The 18,339-nt window shown below is 31.5% G+C and overlaps 1 long non-coding RNA gene across 1 annotated transcript; it reads right to left on the reverse strand.

Annotated features, from left to right (window-relative positions):
* Positions 1-10,760: 10,760 nt before the first annotated feature.
* LOC134249613 (uncharacterized) lies at positions 10,761-12,937 on the reverse strand. Its single transcript, XR_009988325.1, has 4 exons — positions 12,859-12,937; positions 11,791-11,850; positions 11,246-11,288; positions 10,761-10,948 (listed from the first exon to the last, which is right to left on the reverse strand). It is a non-coding gene; the product is annotated as an uncharacterized LOC134249613 (long non-coding RNA).
* Positions 12,938-18,339: the final 5,402 nt, after the last annotated feature.

An 18,339-nucleotide genomic window follows, 5' to 3' on the forward strand; every position in this document is an offset into this window, starting at 1 on the left:
TGTGCCTATTTTACTTCAGAAAATAGTGTCTTCCACCGTCTCCCGCTTCAATATTTAGATAAATTATATAAGAAGATTATTTTCGTAATTTTCATGGGCTGAAAGGACGTCACGTGATATTCCTCCTTTTGTGATAACGACGCGTAAGTGCGTCGCTGGAAAATGATAACGCACGACACAGCGTTCGGTTGCATTCAAGTTACGTAAAACGTGACGTCATAGTATGAGAAGCGTGTTTTTAACAATTGTGACGTAATGACAACCAAGTCTGTTTAGTTAGGACTATGTTAGTGCATTTACTTTGAATGATTATATAACATAACTATTATGGACTTCAGTGAACGGTCGATATGTGGTTATATGGACTCATGGCAATTGATATTGACCTCAGACAAAGAAGATGATAGCAACCTCGCAGGCTTGGTCGCTATCACTTTCTGTGTCCTCGGTCATTATCAATTGCCATGAGTCCTTATAACCACATATCTACCTACACTGAAGTCCATAATTGTATAATATTCTGTAAACTGCTTTGTAAAATTTTAAATTTCTTATATCACTTTCATTTTTTGAAAAGTACAGGGCTTAATTTGTATTCAAATTGTACTTTGTTATTTACAACATGACAAAAACATAAAAAAAAATAACCTAAAACTTAAAATATTTTGGACTGAAAACTGTCTACCACCATAACAGTGTTTCTCTTTCACCTTTTGTAATATTCGTATTAAACGATTCATGTTTATGCATCCTTAATATTTATTTAATTTGCAAACAACTTTAATCGTCTTATTTGAATCTTACGGTTTCTACAGAAATGTCACAAATTCATCTGAAAAGCTCTCGAGTAATTGAAGTTGGAGAAACAAATTTTTGAACAGATTCTTGAATCCACATTTTTACCGTTTTGTCAATATTAGAGAAACGTTCTTAAGCCTTAAGACCATAAATTCAGAATCGACTTAAGTCAACACATTCATATATTTAATATCTTTAGTTCTAATAATGTACATGAACATTTTGCAAATGTGTATAATTGTTACATTATCAAAGTTATTTAGAGAATCGTAGTGATTTGAAATTTTGACTGAATTTTTTTCTCAGTTTGTGGTCTTGAAGCCCGGTACTGTCTTGTGAGGTATTTTTACGGAAGGTTTATAGAGCTTTATCATGTACATGATGGAAAAAATGATACATACCGGTAAGTCAATTGTTAATATGAATAAAATGTTTCATAAATAAATCGACAGAACCAATAGAACAATTTAAGCGTTAAACATTTATCTACTTATTTACTAAAATAAAGTATTTATTTATTTACAAAGTTGTCTTTTTTATTAATTTATCAAATTCTCTATGACGGTATTTTACTTTAAGCAATGATTTATTGCATTATAAACTTTTGTTTTATAGAAATCCAAAAGAGATAAGTGAAAATTAATTAATTTATTTTTTTTTAATTCCGAACTTGAAATTCATGTCTATGAAGAAAGATTACATTGATTTTCATCCATGCAAGGTAATAAGGAAAAGGATCCAACTAAACTTTCCTCTATAACGTAAGAAATATGCCTCATAGTATAACGTTGATTCTCTTAACTTTCAGTACTCTACTAAAACAGTAGTTTTTTCATGAAAATTTGACTTCGTTATATTTCTCTCTGATTTCCCTAGTGTTAAATGCCTTTTCATCTTTCAAAAATTACCTCAATATTTTCTCCCTACCTTAGGTTTGATTGACAGGTCTAAAAATAGACCTCCGTTCACTAATATCTAAGGCCGAGGAATGACATGTACCGAGATTTAAATTGAGAGAAAAAAGGTTTATAAATTAGTTTTTTTATTTACAATATCAGTTGTACATTTAACTCAATTTGATAATACCTTTACTGTTTTGATCCACTCCTATTTCTCTGTGTGATTCGTACTTAGCAATGTGTGTTTGAGGTGTATCTAAATACACGTGGATAATTAACCGTTCTATTTTTGTTCAATAAAGAATTTAAAAAGCACCTGTTTGACGTAAGAGTTTTTTTAATGCCATCAACCGTGAAATGTTGATACCTGAAGCCCAATTGAGTACTTTGACTAGCAAATGTCCTCTACTCGTAAGTGAATATGTCACATTCTTTACGTATGTAATTTGCACCTGTACATGCATATATCGTATTCTTAAAGGTTGCCGAATTAAGATGAGATAGATAATATACGTTTTAATATTTAGTTTAATGCATCATGTAAAAAGAGAATATTATGGAACATAATTTTTTAATACGCAATAGTTGAATTAAATTTGAAATAGGCGCCTATAAATTGAAACCGAGACAAGATTATCATTTCTAGTGTAGGGATCTGTCAAAGGTAGATCTAAAAAATAAATGTTCCCACCGTTTTACAGGTAAATTTAAGAGCCAATTTCTAATAACCATAAAACATTTTTTTTTTCTCAATTATGAATAAAAATTATGAAAGGGGAAAATCTTATATTTCATTAAGGAATATATATTATAGAAATGGGGAAAAGATAATTTTTTGTGAATTTAGTGTTTACACGGATAATCCTTGAGTCCCCCGAAAATTGATATAAATGAATACTCCAAATCGATTTCTTTTTATCTGATAAAATGCAAGATGAGATGCACTATTAACATTTTAAACAAGCCTCGAATAGAATTCTCCGAGGGGAATTTAATTGAGTATGATATTACCTTAGGATTGTATAGTCTGAATAAAATCAGAATGAAATATGGTAGCTTCTTTATGTGGAACCCATTTGCAAAACTTCCATCCATTCATTCATTCATTCATTCATTATTTCCCCCTTTCGGATATTTCATGATGATATAATTCAAATCTCACAGTACATAAAGAACATCAAGAAAATAACAACATATATACATGTCATAGAAACGAGAAAGGAAAAAAATACAGAAAAAAGAAGAAAATATGCCTTTAGAGGGCATTTTTCACATTTTGAGTAGCCCTGCTATAATAGGCAGTGACACTACACACAAATTTTGAACTTATACGAATAAATACCTTAAATTCATTTTCATCTGTTAAAGACGCTTGTTCGAGTCCTCCCGACAACGCTACATGTAACAAATCATCATTCAGCCGGAAAATTATCCACTATGTCGTCAAAAAAGCATATCTGATATGGATAGTGACTGGACACCACAGCACAGCATGCTTGAATGGATTACTATACACATCTTTACATAAGCTGCAGGTTTTAACGAAAGAGAAAGGCGGGATAGTCCAGAGCTTGGCGAGAAATTTTATGCATGGGACATCATCGAACGAGAAGTTGAATTTCCAAATTTAATAGGTTCAACGCTGTTATGAAGTGTTCTGAATATTCCTACGTCTGGGTCTGCTTCCATGCGGATTTTCCAAGCCTCAGTCTGGAAGTGATGAATCGCTTTTTTGACAATAACTTTCCACTTTACTTTCTCGGGAAATGTTCCATTTTCAGTAAACTTCTGAAGATACTGTATTAAATTGTATTTCATTAATATTTCCAACAAATCATTCAGAAAAGCAGAAAGGTATTTCTTGTTGTTCTGTAAGACGTCATATAATCTTGTCATAAAGATGTTTTTTGTTAGGGTATTGACGTCTAGTTTACACAGTTTTCCAAAGAATAATAGTTTTCGCTTGTCTATTTCAGATATGATGGGGAGTACCCCAATCATACTTTCGCACATATCTGACTGACAAGGGTTAACGGGTTGGTGTTACTTGACAGATCATTACGTATCGCAAAGTATGCTTTTCTGCCCTTATTGCAGCTATTAGTTGTTCGGCCACTGGATTTAAATTGACAATGTTGAATGATTCCTAAATGGGTATGGATATCACTTGAAGGAATGTTTTCATCACCAAACTTGCTGTACTGTGGGATTGCCCTTACCAAAAACAACAATACAATGTACATGATTTTGCGCATTAAATGAAAACCGCCATAAATAAGAATACTTATATGCAATGTTCAACATTTTTGTTATAATCCATTCAGACTTAAACTCAAGCAAGCTATATCGTCAGCTAAGGCTGGGTTTGTGGATGGAATATTATATACACTGAAATTTTTGTTTACACACTCTAATGAATTTAATAAATCTTTAATAAAAACACAATATAAAAATCCAGGCAGTACACCCCCTTGTCGTACGTCCTGTTTTATTTCAAACAATTGGGAGCTTTTACCATTCACAGTTACTAAGCTTTTAGTGCCACAATGACAGTCGTCTATAATTCCCCATACTTTACCCTTCAAATCTAATTCTCGTAATTTTACCATAAGACCTTTTCTCCAAACTGTATCGTATGTTTTTACAATCTATAAATGCAGTGTATGCTGTGCTGCCATGATCATTGAAATGACTACTGTAGATTCCTTATTTTATTATTAAGAACTAGCTCTTGAACGTCAAATCGCGAGAATTATAATTCGCGAATGGACGGTTGATCAACGGATTTTACAAAGATTTCAGCACCATGAAAATAAAAGCGAGTAATATTTTTTCGCGAGTGATGCTTCTCGTGAAATAACGCGGAAATAAATTCCTCGTGTATAATTAGGAATCTACATTAATTGTTTCTTGTAGGTTAAAACCTGCCGTAATGCAACTCAGACCCTTTTGAAACCCTTGTTGTTGGGGTTTGGAAATTTGATTTTACTGAGACTAATTTCTGATATTCTATTGTATTACACTTTTCAAATACTTTTAACAAACACGATAGTAGGGACACCGGCCGGTAGCTATCCGGGGAGTTTTTTCTCTTGTTATTCCCCTTTTAAATAGGTACTACTATGCCTCTTTTCCATTAGTTAGGAATCTGTCCAACCTTCATGATACCATTAAAGAGCTTGCAGAGTTGATGCGTAACTGCAGCACCCCCGTATTTTAAGTGGTCTGCTTGAATTCTGTCATCCACCGGCGCTTTGCGCAATTTGATGGCATGGGTAGCTTGAGATACTTCCGATTCAGAGATTTCAAAATCGAGACGTGCATCGTTTTCATTAAAACATGTGATATTTTCATATTCTGCTTTTACTTGTTTCTTGTGTTCATCTTTGTATTGGCTATCACAATTCGGATTGTAAATGTCACGGTAATACTCTGCAAAACATCAGCTACTGATTCTGGAGTAGTTGCAGTTATTCCTTTGTATGTTATCTCTGGATATATTTATTCGCGCCGAGGCTTTTGTCTGCTCATTAGTTTCCAAAACAGCCGAGCATCGCACCCGGCTGCTTGATCAATATCGGTATAGGTGTTTTTGATGTACTGTTCAAAGGCGAATATCTGACATTTCCGAAAATGTCTTTCTGCACGTTTATAGTTGTAAAAAGTCTGGAAATGCATCCCCCTATGCCTTCCTTCAACAATCCAAATGCTTCTCATCCTCCTTTCCTGCACATGTACCTCTTTCACATCTTTAGTCCAGTATGGTTTACTGTGGGGGTTGAATTTAGATCTAGGAAGGACAGTATTCGCACTTGAAATTAAATGTTCATCAAGAGACTCATACAGTTCATTTAATTCCGATAGAGTTTCTGGTTCTTGGTTTATGTATTTCCATAAAAAAAAAACAGCAAGAAATTTTCTAAAACTGATTTACACAGGAAGAAACGAGACCTTTCAGTTAAAACTGAAAGGCGATTTTCAGTGACTTTTCTGTTGCCATTCAGCCACTGAATGGCAGGTACATTTCAGTGACCTTTCAGTTGCCTTTCAGCCATATTTCAGGTACCTTTCAGTCACCATTCAGTGGACACATTTCAGTTATCTTTCAGTGACCTTTCAGTCGACTTTCAGTGACCTTTCCGTCGTCTTTCAATAACCTTTCCGTTATCTTTTAGCACACATTTTAGTATCAATTCAGCGATTTCTTTCACCGGCTTATTAATTTATAATCAGTAGTTTTTCCTTAAAAATATTTTGCATAAATTTATCATCCAATCTTTACTGTGTGTTTTTGTTTTCCTATCGTAATAAAGGTACCTTAAACTGGTTATCATAGTTAGATGTTCGATTGTATTTCAATTAAGTGTTTACCAAATGTTAAAAGACATACATGTATATGGCATATTTTTGATACGTTCGGACTAACTAAAATAAAAAGGATATTTTATTTCTTGTGATACTTTTTAGATAACGAAAAGACTTTCCTGTACATTATACAATTAAAATAAATCACGTTTCATAGATATCCAAGATTTAAAATAAAAACCGATTTATTTTTGACTCGGGATTTAATATCACACACTGTTTAATGTCAATTTAACCATAGAAACGAGGGGACATTTAATGTCAAATTCGGCGAAAAATTTAATTTAACGTATAGATATAGCAAATATCATGTAAATCTACACTTGATCTGGTATTTTTCTTTTTAGGTCAGATGTCATATAATCCCTGGTATAGCTTTAAATTGCGATTATAGACTTTCAAAATATGTCTTAACAATCGTTTATTTATATGCTACTAAATAAATGATATCAGTTCAACTGAACTCGTAAAATTCAAAAAATGTGGACTCATAAAATTTAAAATTATATTTAATTTTCTAGTAGATTTAAAAAACAAAAAAAAATCTTCAAATGATAAAAAATATAGATCCGATTCTCGAATCAAAATTCAATTATATGTCGTATAAGTGTTTCTTTTTTCTTTCTGTAAATCTCTAATTCGGTAATAAATATTAATTTAATGAGCTATTAAATTAATTAGAAATCAATCTGAAAAAAAAAATTGGAGGCTTTCGATCATAATGCGATCTTAAAGAAAGACAAAGAAAATGTTGTCTCTTTCTTATCTGCTTTCTCAGCCGCATGATGACGTAATATGTGACGTACGGCATTCCATAGTAAAACGACCTTTGGTTCCGTAACGTAAATTTCATAACTGTTGTCATCAAAGTTTGACTTTATCACGGAAATATATTTTCAAGAAAAAAAAGGAATGATAAAAATTAAAGTTAAATGGTATTTTCCGATTCTGTGACGAATACGAAACCGACAAGCCAAATAAGCCAGGTTCTACTTGCACTTAAGCTTCCTGTTACAGGTACAAAAAAAACGATTGAGGGAAAGAACCTCGTGTGGATTGTTCCAGACTTGTCTTTTTGCTGATTGCGCTCTAATTCATAAAACAAAGGTAAAAATGAATGCTTTTTAAATCGTTTGCCATATTTTGTGCTTGTAATGCACTTATTTATTGATATTCAATTTGCAACGAAAATTTTCAGAGTAAATTCGTCATCTTGTTTTTAATTCAGGTTCTACATGTTCGTAACACGGCACATCCAATTGAGCGACACCTATTTGAAGACTTTACAAAGTCTTGTGTAAGTAATATAAAAAGTGATGGTATAAGCCTTTCTAGCTCTTTATGGCAATTGTTTTGCTGAAAATTTCATTTTTCCATCAGATGTTAACAATATTTAAAAAGTGATTTTTATTTTAACTGTGTGCATAATTTTGACACATGTGTGGAGACTTGTAAACACAAAATATTTTTGGATATAGGTCCTACTAAAGATCAATCTTATAGGGGATTGATATGAGGGCTATGCCAAGAAATAAATAAATAGATAACTCTTGTATTTGATGTTTTCACTTTTCAGGTATTCTGATCATTCTATGCAGATTTAAAAACAAATCATCTTTTCAGTATTTTATTACAATGTCTGTTAGATCCTTTGTCATCAAATTAGAATATCACAATTAAAATTAAATATTTTATTTCATTTGAATACAATAGCAATCCAATTTATAGACTAGGTCAATAACACACTGTTTTATATTATATATCTGACACATGCCTCTATAATGCAGTTATGAAAGTACTAAACACAGGGTCTTTTGTTTAAAACATATTATATTGTACATGCAGTACCATCAAAACGAACTTAGTCAAAATTCGAACAATATATGTAGAGAGACAATTTTTTTTCCTTCACTTTTGGTATTTTTTTGGGTCTACAGTTTGAATTTTTGACTCATGTACTAGGAGTATCATAACTTTAGCAGAATTGTGCCACTGAATTAAAGGGAACTCTTTCTTTAGGTGCACATGACGCAAAGTCCTGGATGGTGTGTAGGCTGTTTGTCAACATCTGAAGGTCCCACATGTATTTCAAGGTAAGTATGTTTACTCTTACTTTTCTTTCTTAAAAGGTGCATAAGGCATATTTTGTCTGATTTTAAAGTTTTGTCTCAGCATTTTTTTTTTTTTGGAATTATTTTTTTATTTCATAAATTAGACCATGCCAAGTTTTTTCTCTGTTTAGCGTCCACCCATCTTTCAAAAAACCTAGCTACCTATTAGCAAAAAACACAGAAGTAAAATAAAATGAAACTCATATTTTATACTAATAAGAATGACGTAATTCAAAACATATGATTTCATTTATCTATTTTTTGTAAAGAAAGTTATTTTCTTCAGCAAAATCAAGGTATTAAATAACTTTTCCAATAATGATTTAAATATTATACAAATGTTTTGAGATATTGCCGGAAATCACAAACTTTGGCCTGAATAATTAATTTTCAGACTCCAGATTCTGTTTGTTTTTCTGACATGGGGTGTCAAAAACCAAGGCGCAAGCGGACGCTAAACAAAGAAAAAAACTTGGAATGGCCTTATTTGTTGAGAGCCTAGTTAATTGATTAATCAGATATACAGTAACACATACTATTGAAATCATCTCCTTGTGTGAGACCTAAAGATATAAAAATTGACAAAACATGGACCTTTCAAATGATATCATTGTATTTATTTTATTTCATGTCATCCTAATTTAGGAATTAGTTCCAATTGACCTAAACATTTTGAATATTAGTATAGGAAGATATGATTTTATAATAAAATTTCTTTGTAGGAAATGCTTGTCAGGACCCTAACTGAAAAAGACTGAAAAACTGCCTTTCAAAACAGACATCACTCATGTCAATGGATGAACAAGAAACATCAGACAATATTCCATTAGAATAATCAGAGACTGTCAATTTTTATCACTCACTGTGCCAAAAACACCTAAATAAACATTGAAATGTTAAATTTACTTGTTCTTTGCTTTTCTAATGATCTATGAATATCGCAAACTATTTATGCGAATTTCACACAATTCATACATGAAAAACTTATAAATTTAAATTCGCATGTATATCATGCGAATTTATCTTAACATGAAAATCGCATGAATTTCTCATAAATATCGTATGAGGACATTCGCAAAGATTCGCATGTGTGATTTCTTTGCACGATTTTTGTATGATTTATGCATGAATTTCATGCAAAAAGCAAATCGCATAAAAATTAAATCGCATAAAAATTATGCTAGCCAATTTTCCCTGTGTACGTATGAAAAATTTCTAAAACGAGGTAAATTATTGACAAGCAAGTTGATAAAACAAGAATATCAGCAGTTTCGTTTTGAGTCATCATTTCGTAAGTTCTATGGTCGTAAGTTCTATGTCAGCAAATACAATTTATCACTGAGTCAATTGCTGAAGGGCTTTTTTCATACCAATTGTTAGTCATTTATTTATACACTGAATAGACGACGGATTTTCTCCGTAATTTCCTGATTATTACAAGGAGCACATGGCGGGTGTGACCGATCGGCAGGGGATGCTCACTCATCCATGGCACCTTATCCCATGTCTGATGTTTCGGGGGTCCGTGTTTGCTCTGCTCTTATTTTGTATTGTTTTATGGACTGTTATGGACTTTGAGATTGAATACTGTTCGTTATCTCAATATACTTATATTAAAGTAAGACTGTGCAAAGATTGGTAAATTGCATGTCAACATAATAACTGCAATCAAGGGGTAATAATCTTGCACGGTGACAAACTATTCTCTCGTGTTGACATAATTGCATTGTAAATACTAAGAAAGCAGTATTTGGTACCAGTTATGTTAAATGAAACTAAATATTACAATAATTATTGCAGAAATCAGGCTGAAAAAATTCCTTGTAGTGTTTTATGGACTTTGATATTGAATACTATTCGTTATCTCCATGTCCCTCATTCATTAAGGGAGTTTTCAATGGAAGCCTAAATACCTAGATAGTAGGCTGTTAGAAAGTAATGACGACGATCATACAATAAAAGCTAAAGAATATTTATTTTCCAATCTTTGTGAGTATATAACAAGGGTTGTTGTCAGTGATTAAAGAAAATCTTATTCTATTTACAAATGGTGTATTAAAGTCTTATTTGCTCAAAAACTGATGATAATGAGAATGAAAAAACTATTATTGTTTACTGTTAAAAAAAACTTTGTCATTATATATTAATTCCGTTTCGTTTCGATAGCAATGTAACTATGAGGTCAAAACTTTTCGACTTGAGATGTCGAAATCATACTTGAATGCTAGCAAAATGAAGTCATTGATATTTCTTCGAAATATCAGTGAAAATACTTTTTAAAATAATTTTATTGCTCTTGGACACGATGTATTAGATTTATACAATTTTATAAACCGCATGCATTTGGGATTTACCTCTTCAGTGTTTTCTTAAATGTCAGAAACAATTCGCTTATGATTGTTTTGGTGTGATAAAACAGTTATGGAATAGGAATGCGGGGAATATGAAATTTATGGTTCCCCCTGCAGAATACTTTTTCAGTCGGTAGTTTGTCTTTTTGTTCTCTGTTGTAGAAATACAGTGACTCTCTTACATCCTGGGAAATACAAAAACATCACTAGTTCAGACATATGTATATGTTGCAATTTATTTTGGACAGAAAGGGCAGGATTTAAACAGAAAAAAGCCTTTCTTCTGAAGAAAAAGTAATCTATAGATTTTCGAAAAGTTCATTATCCGTTTGCCATAGCCATTGACCGCTTATTTTCTTGCCAATTTTTTTTCTTCAAAGTATCCATATGTCATCCCTTAGTTGTACATTTCCTTCTACACCAACTGAAAAAGTAAAACAACTTCTAGAGCAGAGCAAAGCAAAGAGAAAAATGACGTCAACGAAAGAAAATAATGGATTAAGACGTTTTCAGTGACTTTAGAATTTCAATTTTATGCAAAAACTTCCAAAAATTAAAAAAAAGAATAAATATCCCTTTACAAGTATGATTCTTCTACTTTTTAAATGTTTGTTAAAGACTTTTTTTTATAAGAAGATAGTTTATTCATCATGTGCAATATGACAAAAATCTTTTGATCTTTTTATATACCGATTATTAGAAATTTCTCACAGATACATACCTTGCCAGAAAGGAGGACGCTGCTGTAGAGAAAACGGGGCAACCTGTAATTACAATGACGGAAAGGCTACCGGTAATTAAGATAAATTGATTCCTTTTCATTGTTTCCATTTTTCATTGTACGAATTACAAAAAAACTCGAATGCTGTTTTCACTCGAAATAATGCTTTTCAGATGTTACATGCACACTGTAAGCGTGCAAATTTGATCAGGTCTGTAGTGGTTGTAAAAATATTTTGCATTGAAACCGAAGTCAATGCGAATAATAGTAAATGTAATTATTTATAGTTTATTTTTATAATTTAAAAAAAAAATTATAGTATTATCAGTTATCATAAATAATTTTCCCCTACTTTTCTATAAGTATAAAATGTTTAGGTAAGCTTATTAAAAAAGAATCATTAAATTCATATCTAACTGGGAACTTCTCCTTAATAATTGTCCCTTCTTTAACTCTTGCAGACGTGGGCAAAATAGACAAAAAAAGAATTAGCCCCTATAAATTAAAAATCCAAGCTTAACATATCTGTTGTTTTATTTTATTACCTGTGGGAATCGTACATCTCTTACAGGTGTGTAGATCTTTTTGAATCTTTGTGACAACACCTGTAAATGAAACATAACGTGAATATCTATTTTTGCCTAACGACTGTTTCATTGTTGGGAAAAAATCTCGTCTTTTCTGCACAGAGTCGAATGAAATTTTTTCATCTGGGCTGATTTCACAAAATCAAAATCAGCTCAGATAAAGGAATTGATCATAATAATGTCGATACACGTAGCTTAATTTACGTAATGTGATTCTAACTCATTAACATATACTATTTAATTGATTTTACTTAAACGTTACTTTTTTGATATGGTCATGTAATATAATAATGTGTCTAATTGTCTTATATTGTAATTACTGTTAATTTAAAACATGTAACGGAGAAAGTACTGTAGTCGCTGAATCTGATTTGATGTAAAAATCAGAGCAAAGATAAAACAGTGATAGTTCGTAGTGAGGAACTTATATTCATGCTTGCTTTAATACGAGCACTAATTTTGATTCAAAGCATACACGGAGACCACAAAAGGGTGCAGAAATAGGGCGCTTTTTCGAATTTTTTAAATTGTTTTTTAAACTTCGGTTAACACTAACCCTGACTATTTTCATTAACATAGGCAAAGGGGAATTGATATTATACCGTCTTCCTCACTAATATACGTGTAATTGTTAAACCTAAGCCAAACTAAGATGTCAAATAATGATATTTGATTTCAATCTGCCATATTTCAAAATACAATTCATAAATTGATTGACAAAAACATAGGATTTATTGGGGAACAGTATTTATTGAATATGAGCTAATAGTTGTATTTTAACATATATAAACATTCGAAACATATTTCTACATTCCTAATGTATTTTTTTTTTTCGAAGTAAACAACCATTTGACAAAAGTTGTAAACATTTTTGCTTTAATTATCTTTTTTTTATCTAATACTAACAGATTTTCAACATTGTTTTATGTTAATGTAAATTGATTACTGTTGACTGTGTTTGAAATAATTTTTGGCTGAAAAAACTCTTTTTTATAGAAATTTAAAATAGATCTTTATCAAACTTACCACAGATAAAATAATACAGAGAAAGAGTAATCGAAACATTGTAATAACCACAGATGACACAGATCTAAACAGTGAAATAGAGAGTGAGTGGTCTATAAACCTGAACCATTCTGTTTTATAGTTTGATTAAAATCTACAGAAGTGAAGGTCAACGTGCCTTAATTTGTCTTCATTGAGAAGTAATTCATTAATTCATTAATCTTAGGTGACTGGCATGCCCTTACTTCTCATATAACCCCCTTTAAAAAAAAGGTAAAACATTCTATTTCTATTTCATGTACTTGAATTATTTACGTTTTGAACAGTCTGAAACAATCCTTGTTACTTTTATTACTACAATGATTATACTTTTTCTTAATTCCCGAGCAGTCAATAGACCAGAATAAATCTTTAAGTTCCATTTTAATCGAAAAGGCAGCTGTCAATGCTTTCGAAAAGCCTGAACTTTAATTTATCGTGGGAATTGTTGTATGCAAAGTTGAAAAGTCGTAAGATCTTAGACTGTTGATTTTGGAAAAATCATGTGAATTTCAAATGGTCCAAACGTTCTTTCGAATTTTAACTTAATTCAATCTGATTTACACCACTTCTAGAATATATTGTTGCACAGTAATCTTGGAGTTTTTCTTTCACTACTGTTAATATCTTAGTAAAGACTAAAGGAAGAGGCTTGGTTGAACATCTACTGGAACCTGCTATTTATCTTTCTTTATAAGGATTCTCATGAAGATTCGGAATCCAGTATTTATATGATAGTTCAAAGTCCTTTTGATTCTTTGGGATATTTAACATATTCAAAACTGACATATGACTTTGAAGAATTTACTCCTTAGAATAGGACTATGAGTATAAGTTGGATTACCAGTTGTAGGATTAAATTTCAAGTTCTTCTTGAGTACAATTTTTATAATGAGCCTTACAAACAAAGACATTGTTGTTACCTGCTTTGTCAGCAGGGACCAATACGTACTAATCTGATCATACTAACTATTAGTTCTTTTTCAACTTCTAGACTTTTGAATACAGGATAGTTGGATTTCATATTGCCTCTCAGACTTTTCATACAAGATTTAATCATGGATCAGATACATTTAATCTATTCTGACAAAGTATCAAAATCTTTTTCATATCTGGCCCATCGCATGTCGTGATCTTCAACGAAATTTATATTATTCATGAATTTCATCACCAATTGAAGGATCGGGATACCCTATATTTAGGACCGTTTAAAATAAGTGATCTAAGGTCCTTAGTATTAACTCTATTTACGACAGCTGATATAACGTGATCAGCGGGACCATAGGTAAGAAGTAGATTTAACTGTGCATTTACGTAAGGTAGTAATAAATCAAAAAAGACGTCATGTATTAAAAGTTTATTGTAAGACCGATACCCAAGACAACTCTTACGTCTCTATGTATGGTTAAAAAGTCCCATCAGAAAGATTTCTAACACTATCGACATTACATACATAGGGAAGGGTTGTCCCTATTTTTCTAATCCAAACCTCTTTTCCTTGTCTACGGGAAGGTGTACTCAGTTAGGGGCTTTCTGTGTGGTAATAAATCTTTTTTTGAGAACTCCAAATTTCCCTGAGAAAACAGAATGATCAGGTAAATTAAAATGTTTGTAGAATAGCTGCCGACCACCATGATTTAGTTGAAATTGTTGACCTGATATTCTTTTATTAAATGCTCCATTGGCTTCTCCAACATAAACAAGTTCATACAGATTACATTCTATTCCGAAGACAACATTAGAAGATAAGCAGGTAAAATTTTCTCAAGATTTGGTATAGAAGCTTTGTCCATTATGATCACTGGTGAAAAAAGTGTTAGTTATCAAAATATCAAAGGTTTTACAGTTTTTTTTTTACAGATTCTGAACATTGTGAAACAGAAGGCATAAGTTTGAAAAAGGAATCTTGAAATACATCTGGAAAAAAGACCTTAAATTCTTTCATTTTTATATGTTATTTGATTAATACCAAAAGTGGGAATATGAAGATTACATTTTATTCAGTGGTATAAGAGGAGTTGCGGATAAGAAATGGGTATTCTTTAATATTATAGAAAAAATGGCAGTGTCCATGCTTTGTAGAAGACCCAAAATATGTGCCTTATCGAAAAGAGAAATAAAAGGACACAATAGTAATATGTAGCAAAGGTTCTCTGAAAGTCTCATTAAATTCAGTTCAGTGTTCTAAGTACCCCTAAGCGTTAAGATGGACGGACGGACATACAGATGTACATCCTGATTACTTTATAACCTACCGCTTTTCAAGTGTGGAACAAAGATATAAATCAGCTTATTAAGGGCATAATTTAACCAATTTTGCAATTAAGCAATATGTTAAAGTATTGTTGAACATTATTTGTTTATATCCTGGTAATGCAAGCAGGAGGCCCGGATTCGATTGTGTTCTCCTTGCCGTGTCAAAATTAAGGGACTTTTAATGGAGATCTAAATACATTTTCAATCTATACACAGAAATAAATCAAACTTTAAAAAGAGATGACGATAATCATTCAATAAAATCTTGTCAACATAAAAAAGAATTGTCAACAATTAAAAATATTAAAGAACTAAACAAGGTGTAATTGACGCAAGAAAATAAGCTACATATTACATTACAACTTTCTTGAAAGATTTTTATTTTTAAATAAAAGTTATAAACAATTCCTCTTCCAAATAATTTGATTACAGTAGGTGAAAAACTTAAAAGCCATCATCATAATAAAAGCAGTCCCGAAGTAAGGAGTCAATCCCTACGTCGCGAGTTCGAATCCCACTGTGGGACGTGGAGACCGGTCCTTCGGATGAGACAGTATAAACCGAGGCCCCGTGTCGCAGTAGGTGCTGGCACGAAAAAGACCCCTCACTGCTCAAAGGCCCTAAGTGCCGAGCATAGGACAAAATTTGTAGCCCTCCACCGGCAAGTGGTGGCGTCTCCATATGAGTGAAACATTCTCGAGAGGGACGTTAAACAACATACAATCAATCAATCAATCAATCATAATAAAAGCTTTTGCTTAATGTCCATTATCTAAACATCGGTGTCCGCCAAGGTGAAAATTTATCACCTCTCCTGTTTTCTATATATATTAACGATTTAGAAGAGTTTCTCGCCAGCAAAAATGTGCATGGACTATCTTTTAATAACATAAGTAGCTCAAACTCTGAAGAAAATGAAATTTTGTTGTATTTTAAATTATTTATTCTGTTCTATGCTGACGATACAGTTATAATGTCTGAGTCTGCAGAGGGTTTACAACATGCTCTAAATGAGTTTCATTCGTATTGTGTACAATGGAAACTGAACGTCAATGTAGACAAAACAAAAATTATGATTTTTTCGAAAGGTCCATCTGTTAAAAATGTATTTTACTACAATAATTCTGTTATTGAAACTGTGAACGAATTTAAATCCCTAGGTATACTATTTTCCCGATCAAGTTCATTCTGTAAAACTAAAAAACATTTATGTGAGCAAGCTCAAAAAGCCATGGATGGAATTATACGAAAAATTAAACAATTTGATTTACTAGTAGATTGTCAGCTTGATTTGTTCGATAAAGTTGTCACTCCAGTACTTCTGTATGGATGTGAGATATGGGGTTTTGAGAACATTGAAATAATTGAACGCGTTCATCTTAAATTTTTTAAACATATTTTTATTTTTTTATTTCTAAGTACTCCTAGTTATATGGTTTATGGCGAAACGGGTCGCTTCCCTTTGTATATAACAGTGTATTCAAGAATGATATCCTATTGGGCAAAATTATTGGAAAGCCCTGAAATAAGATTGTTTATGCTACATATAGACATTTATTTGAACAGTTTTGTTCAGGATGGCATAAGAACCCTTGGATTTTATGTATTAAGAATATACTTGATCGTTGTGGCTTCTCAAATGTATGGAATGAACAGACCTTTTTAGACATTAAATGGCTAAACGCTATAGTTGAACAACGTCTTAAAGATTAGTACATACAGAAGTGGTGTAGTATTATGCGCAATTCGTCTAAAGGTCTCACTTATAGTATCTTTAAAACAGAATTTGGATTTGAAAAATATTTAGCCTTACTACCAAAAAAAATTTTGATTAAACTAATAACAGCAAATTACCGTCTTCCAGTTGAGACTGGGAGATGGTTTGGAATCCCAAAAATGATAGACTATGTAATCTTTGTAATAATGGGCAAATAGCTGATGAGTATCACTACATTTTAGAATGTAAATATTTTTCCGAATATAGAAAAAAAATTCTTCCTAGTAAATATTGTAATAGACCAAATTTCTTCAAATTCTCAGAATTGTTGTCATCTGCTGACTACAAAGTATAATTAAACTATGCAGTTACATAAATAGAGTATATGAAAAAGTCTGTCCTCCATAATTATTTATGTTACTTTATATGAATGTATTACCGCCATTTCACGTGTATCTTGTATTTTATTTTTTTGTATATATTGTATATATATTGTTGAACCTCAAGTACCATTGATATGGTTTGAGTGAATAAGTTGAATTTGAACTTGAACTTAAATATACGAGGTTTGATCCAGAAGTTTGTGGAAATTCTTCCTATTTAATTTATTCATAAGTGAAATTGCTTGAAAATTACAAATGAGAATATAGACACTTGTTGAATATTTTAAATAAAAAAAATATTTTAAAATTTTTGTGAAAGTACCTCTATGGCAGTTGCCATAGAAACGGCTGTTTGGAAATGCAGGGGAGACATCAACGCGTTTTTTTTTCATCATTTTAATTCTTTATAAATGAAATGAGAAGAAAACCACCCTATGTGTTACCGAAAACGAAAATTATGTCAATATTACGATTGCTTGATCTTTTATAAATATTTTTTGAGAGTTTTACCAATTTTGCTGGATATTTAGTTTATTATAATTTTATGAGTTAATTTATTGTTCATCTCTAGGTTGTTAGACAACGTCAATCCTAACAAAAAATGCTATAATTAACTATTGTTTACTTTAGTTCACTAATGTACCGGTAAATCAAAGTGTCTAAGTTTTCGCCAAAGTTTTTCAAAGTGTCAAAGTTACACCTAAGTTTTTCAAAGTGTCAAAGTTTTCACCAAAGTTTTTTCAAAGTGTCAAAGTTTTCAACAAAGTTTCTCAAAGTGTCAAAGTTTTAGCCAAAGTTTTTCTCAGTGTTAAAGTTTTTGATAAAGTTTTTCAAAGTGTCTAAGTTTTCGATAATGTTTGTTTTTCAAAGTGTCAAAGTTTTCGTCAAAGTTTGTTTTTCAAAGTGTCAAAGTTACACCAAAGTTTTTCAAAGTGTCAAAGTTTTCGCCATAGTTTTTCAAAGTGTCAAAGTTTTTGCCAAAGTTTCTCAAAGTGTCAAAGTTTTAGCCAAAGTTTTTCAAAGTGTTAAAGTTTTTGATCAAGTTTTTCAAAGTATCAGAGTTTTCGATAAAGTTTTTCAATGTGTCAAAGTTTTCGATAATGTTTG

Source organism: Saccostrea cucullata, unplaced genomic scaffold (assembly GCF_032062105.1).
Source record: "Saccostrea cucullata isolate Sc308-1 unplaced genomic scaffold, CSIRO_AGI_Scuc_v1 ctg3663, whole genome shotgun sequence".
NCBI lineage: Eukaryota > Metazoa > Mollusca > Bivalvia > Ostreida > Ostreidae > Saccostrea > Saccostrea cuccullata.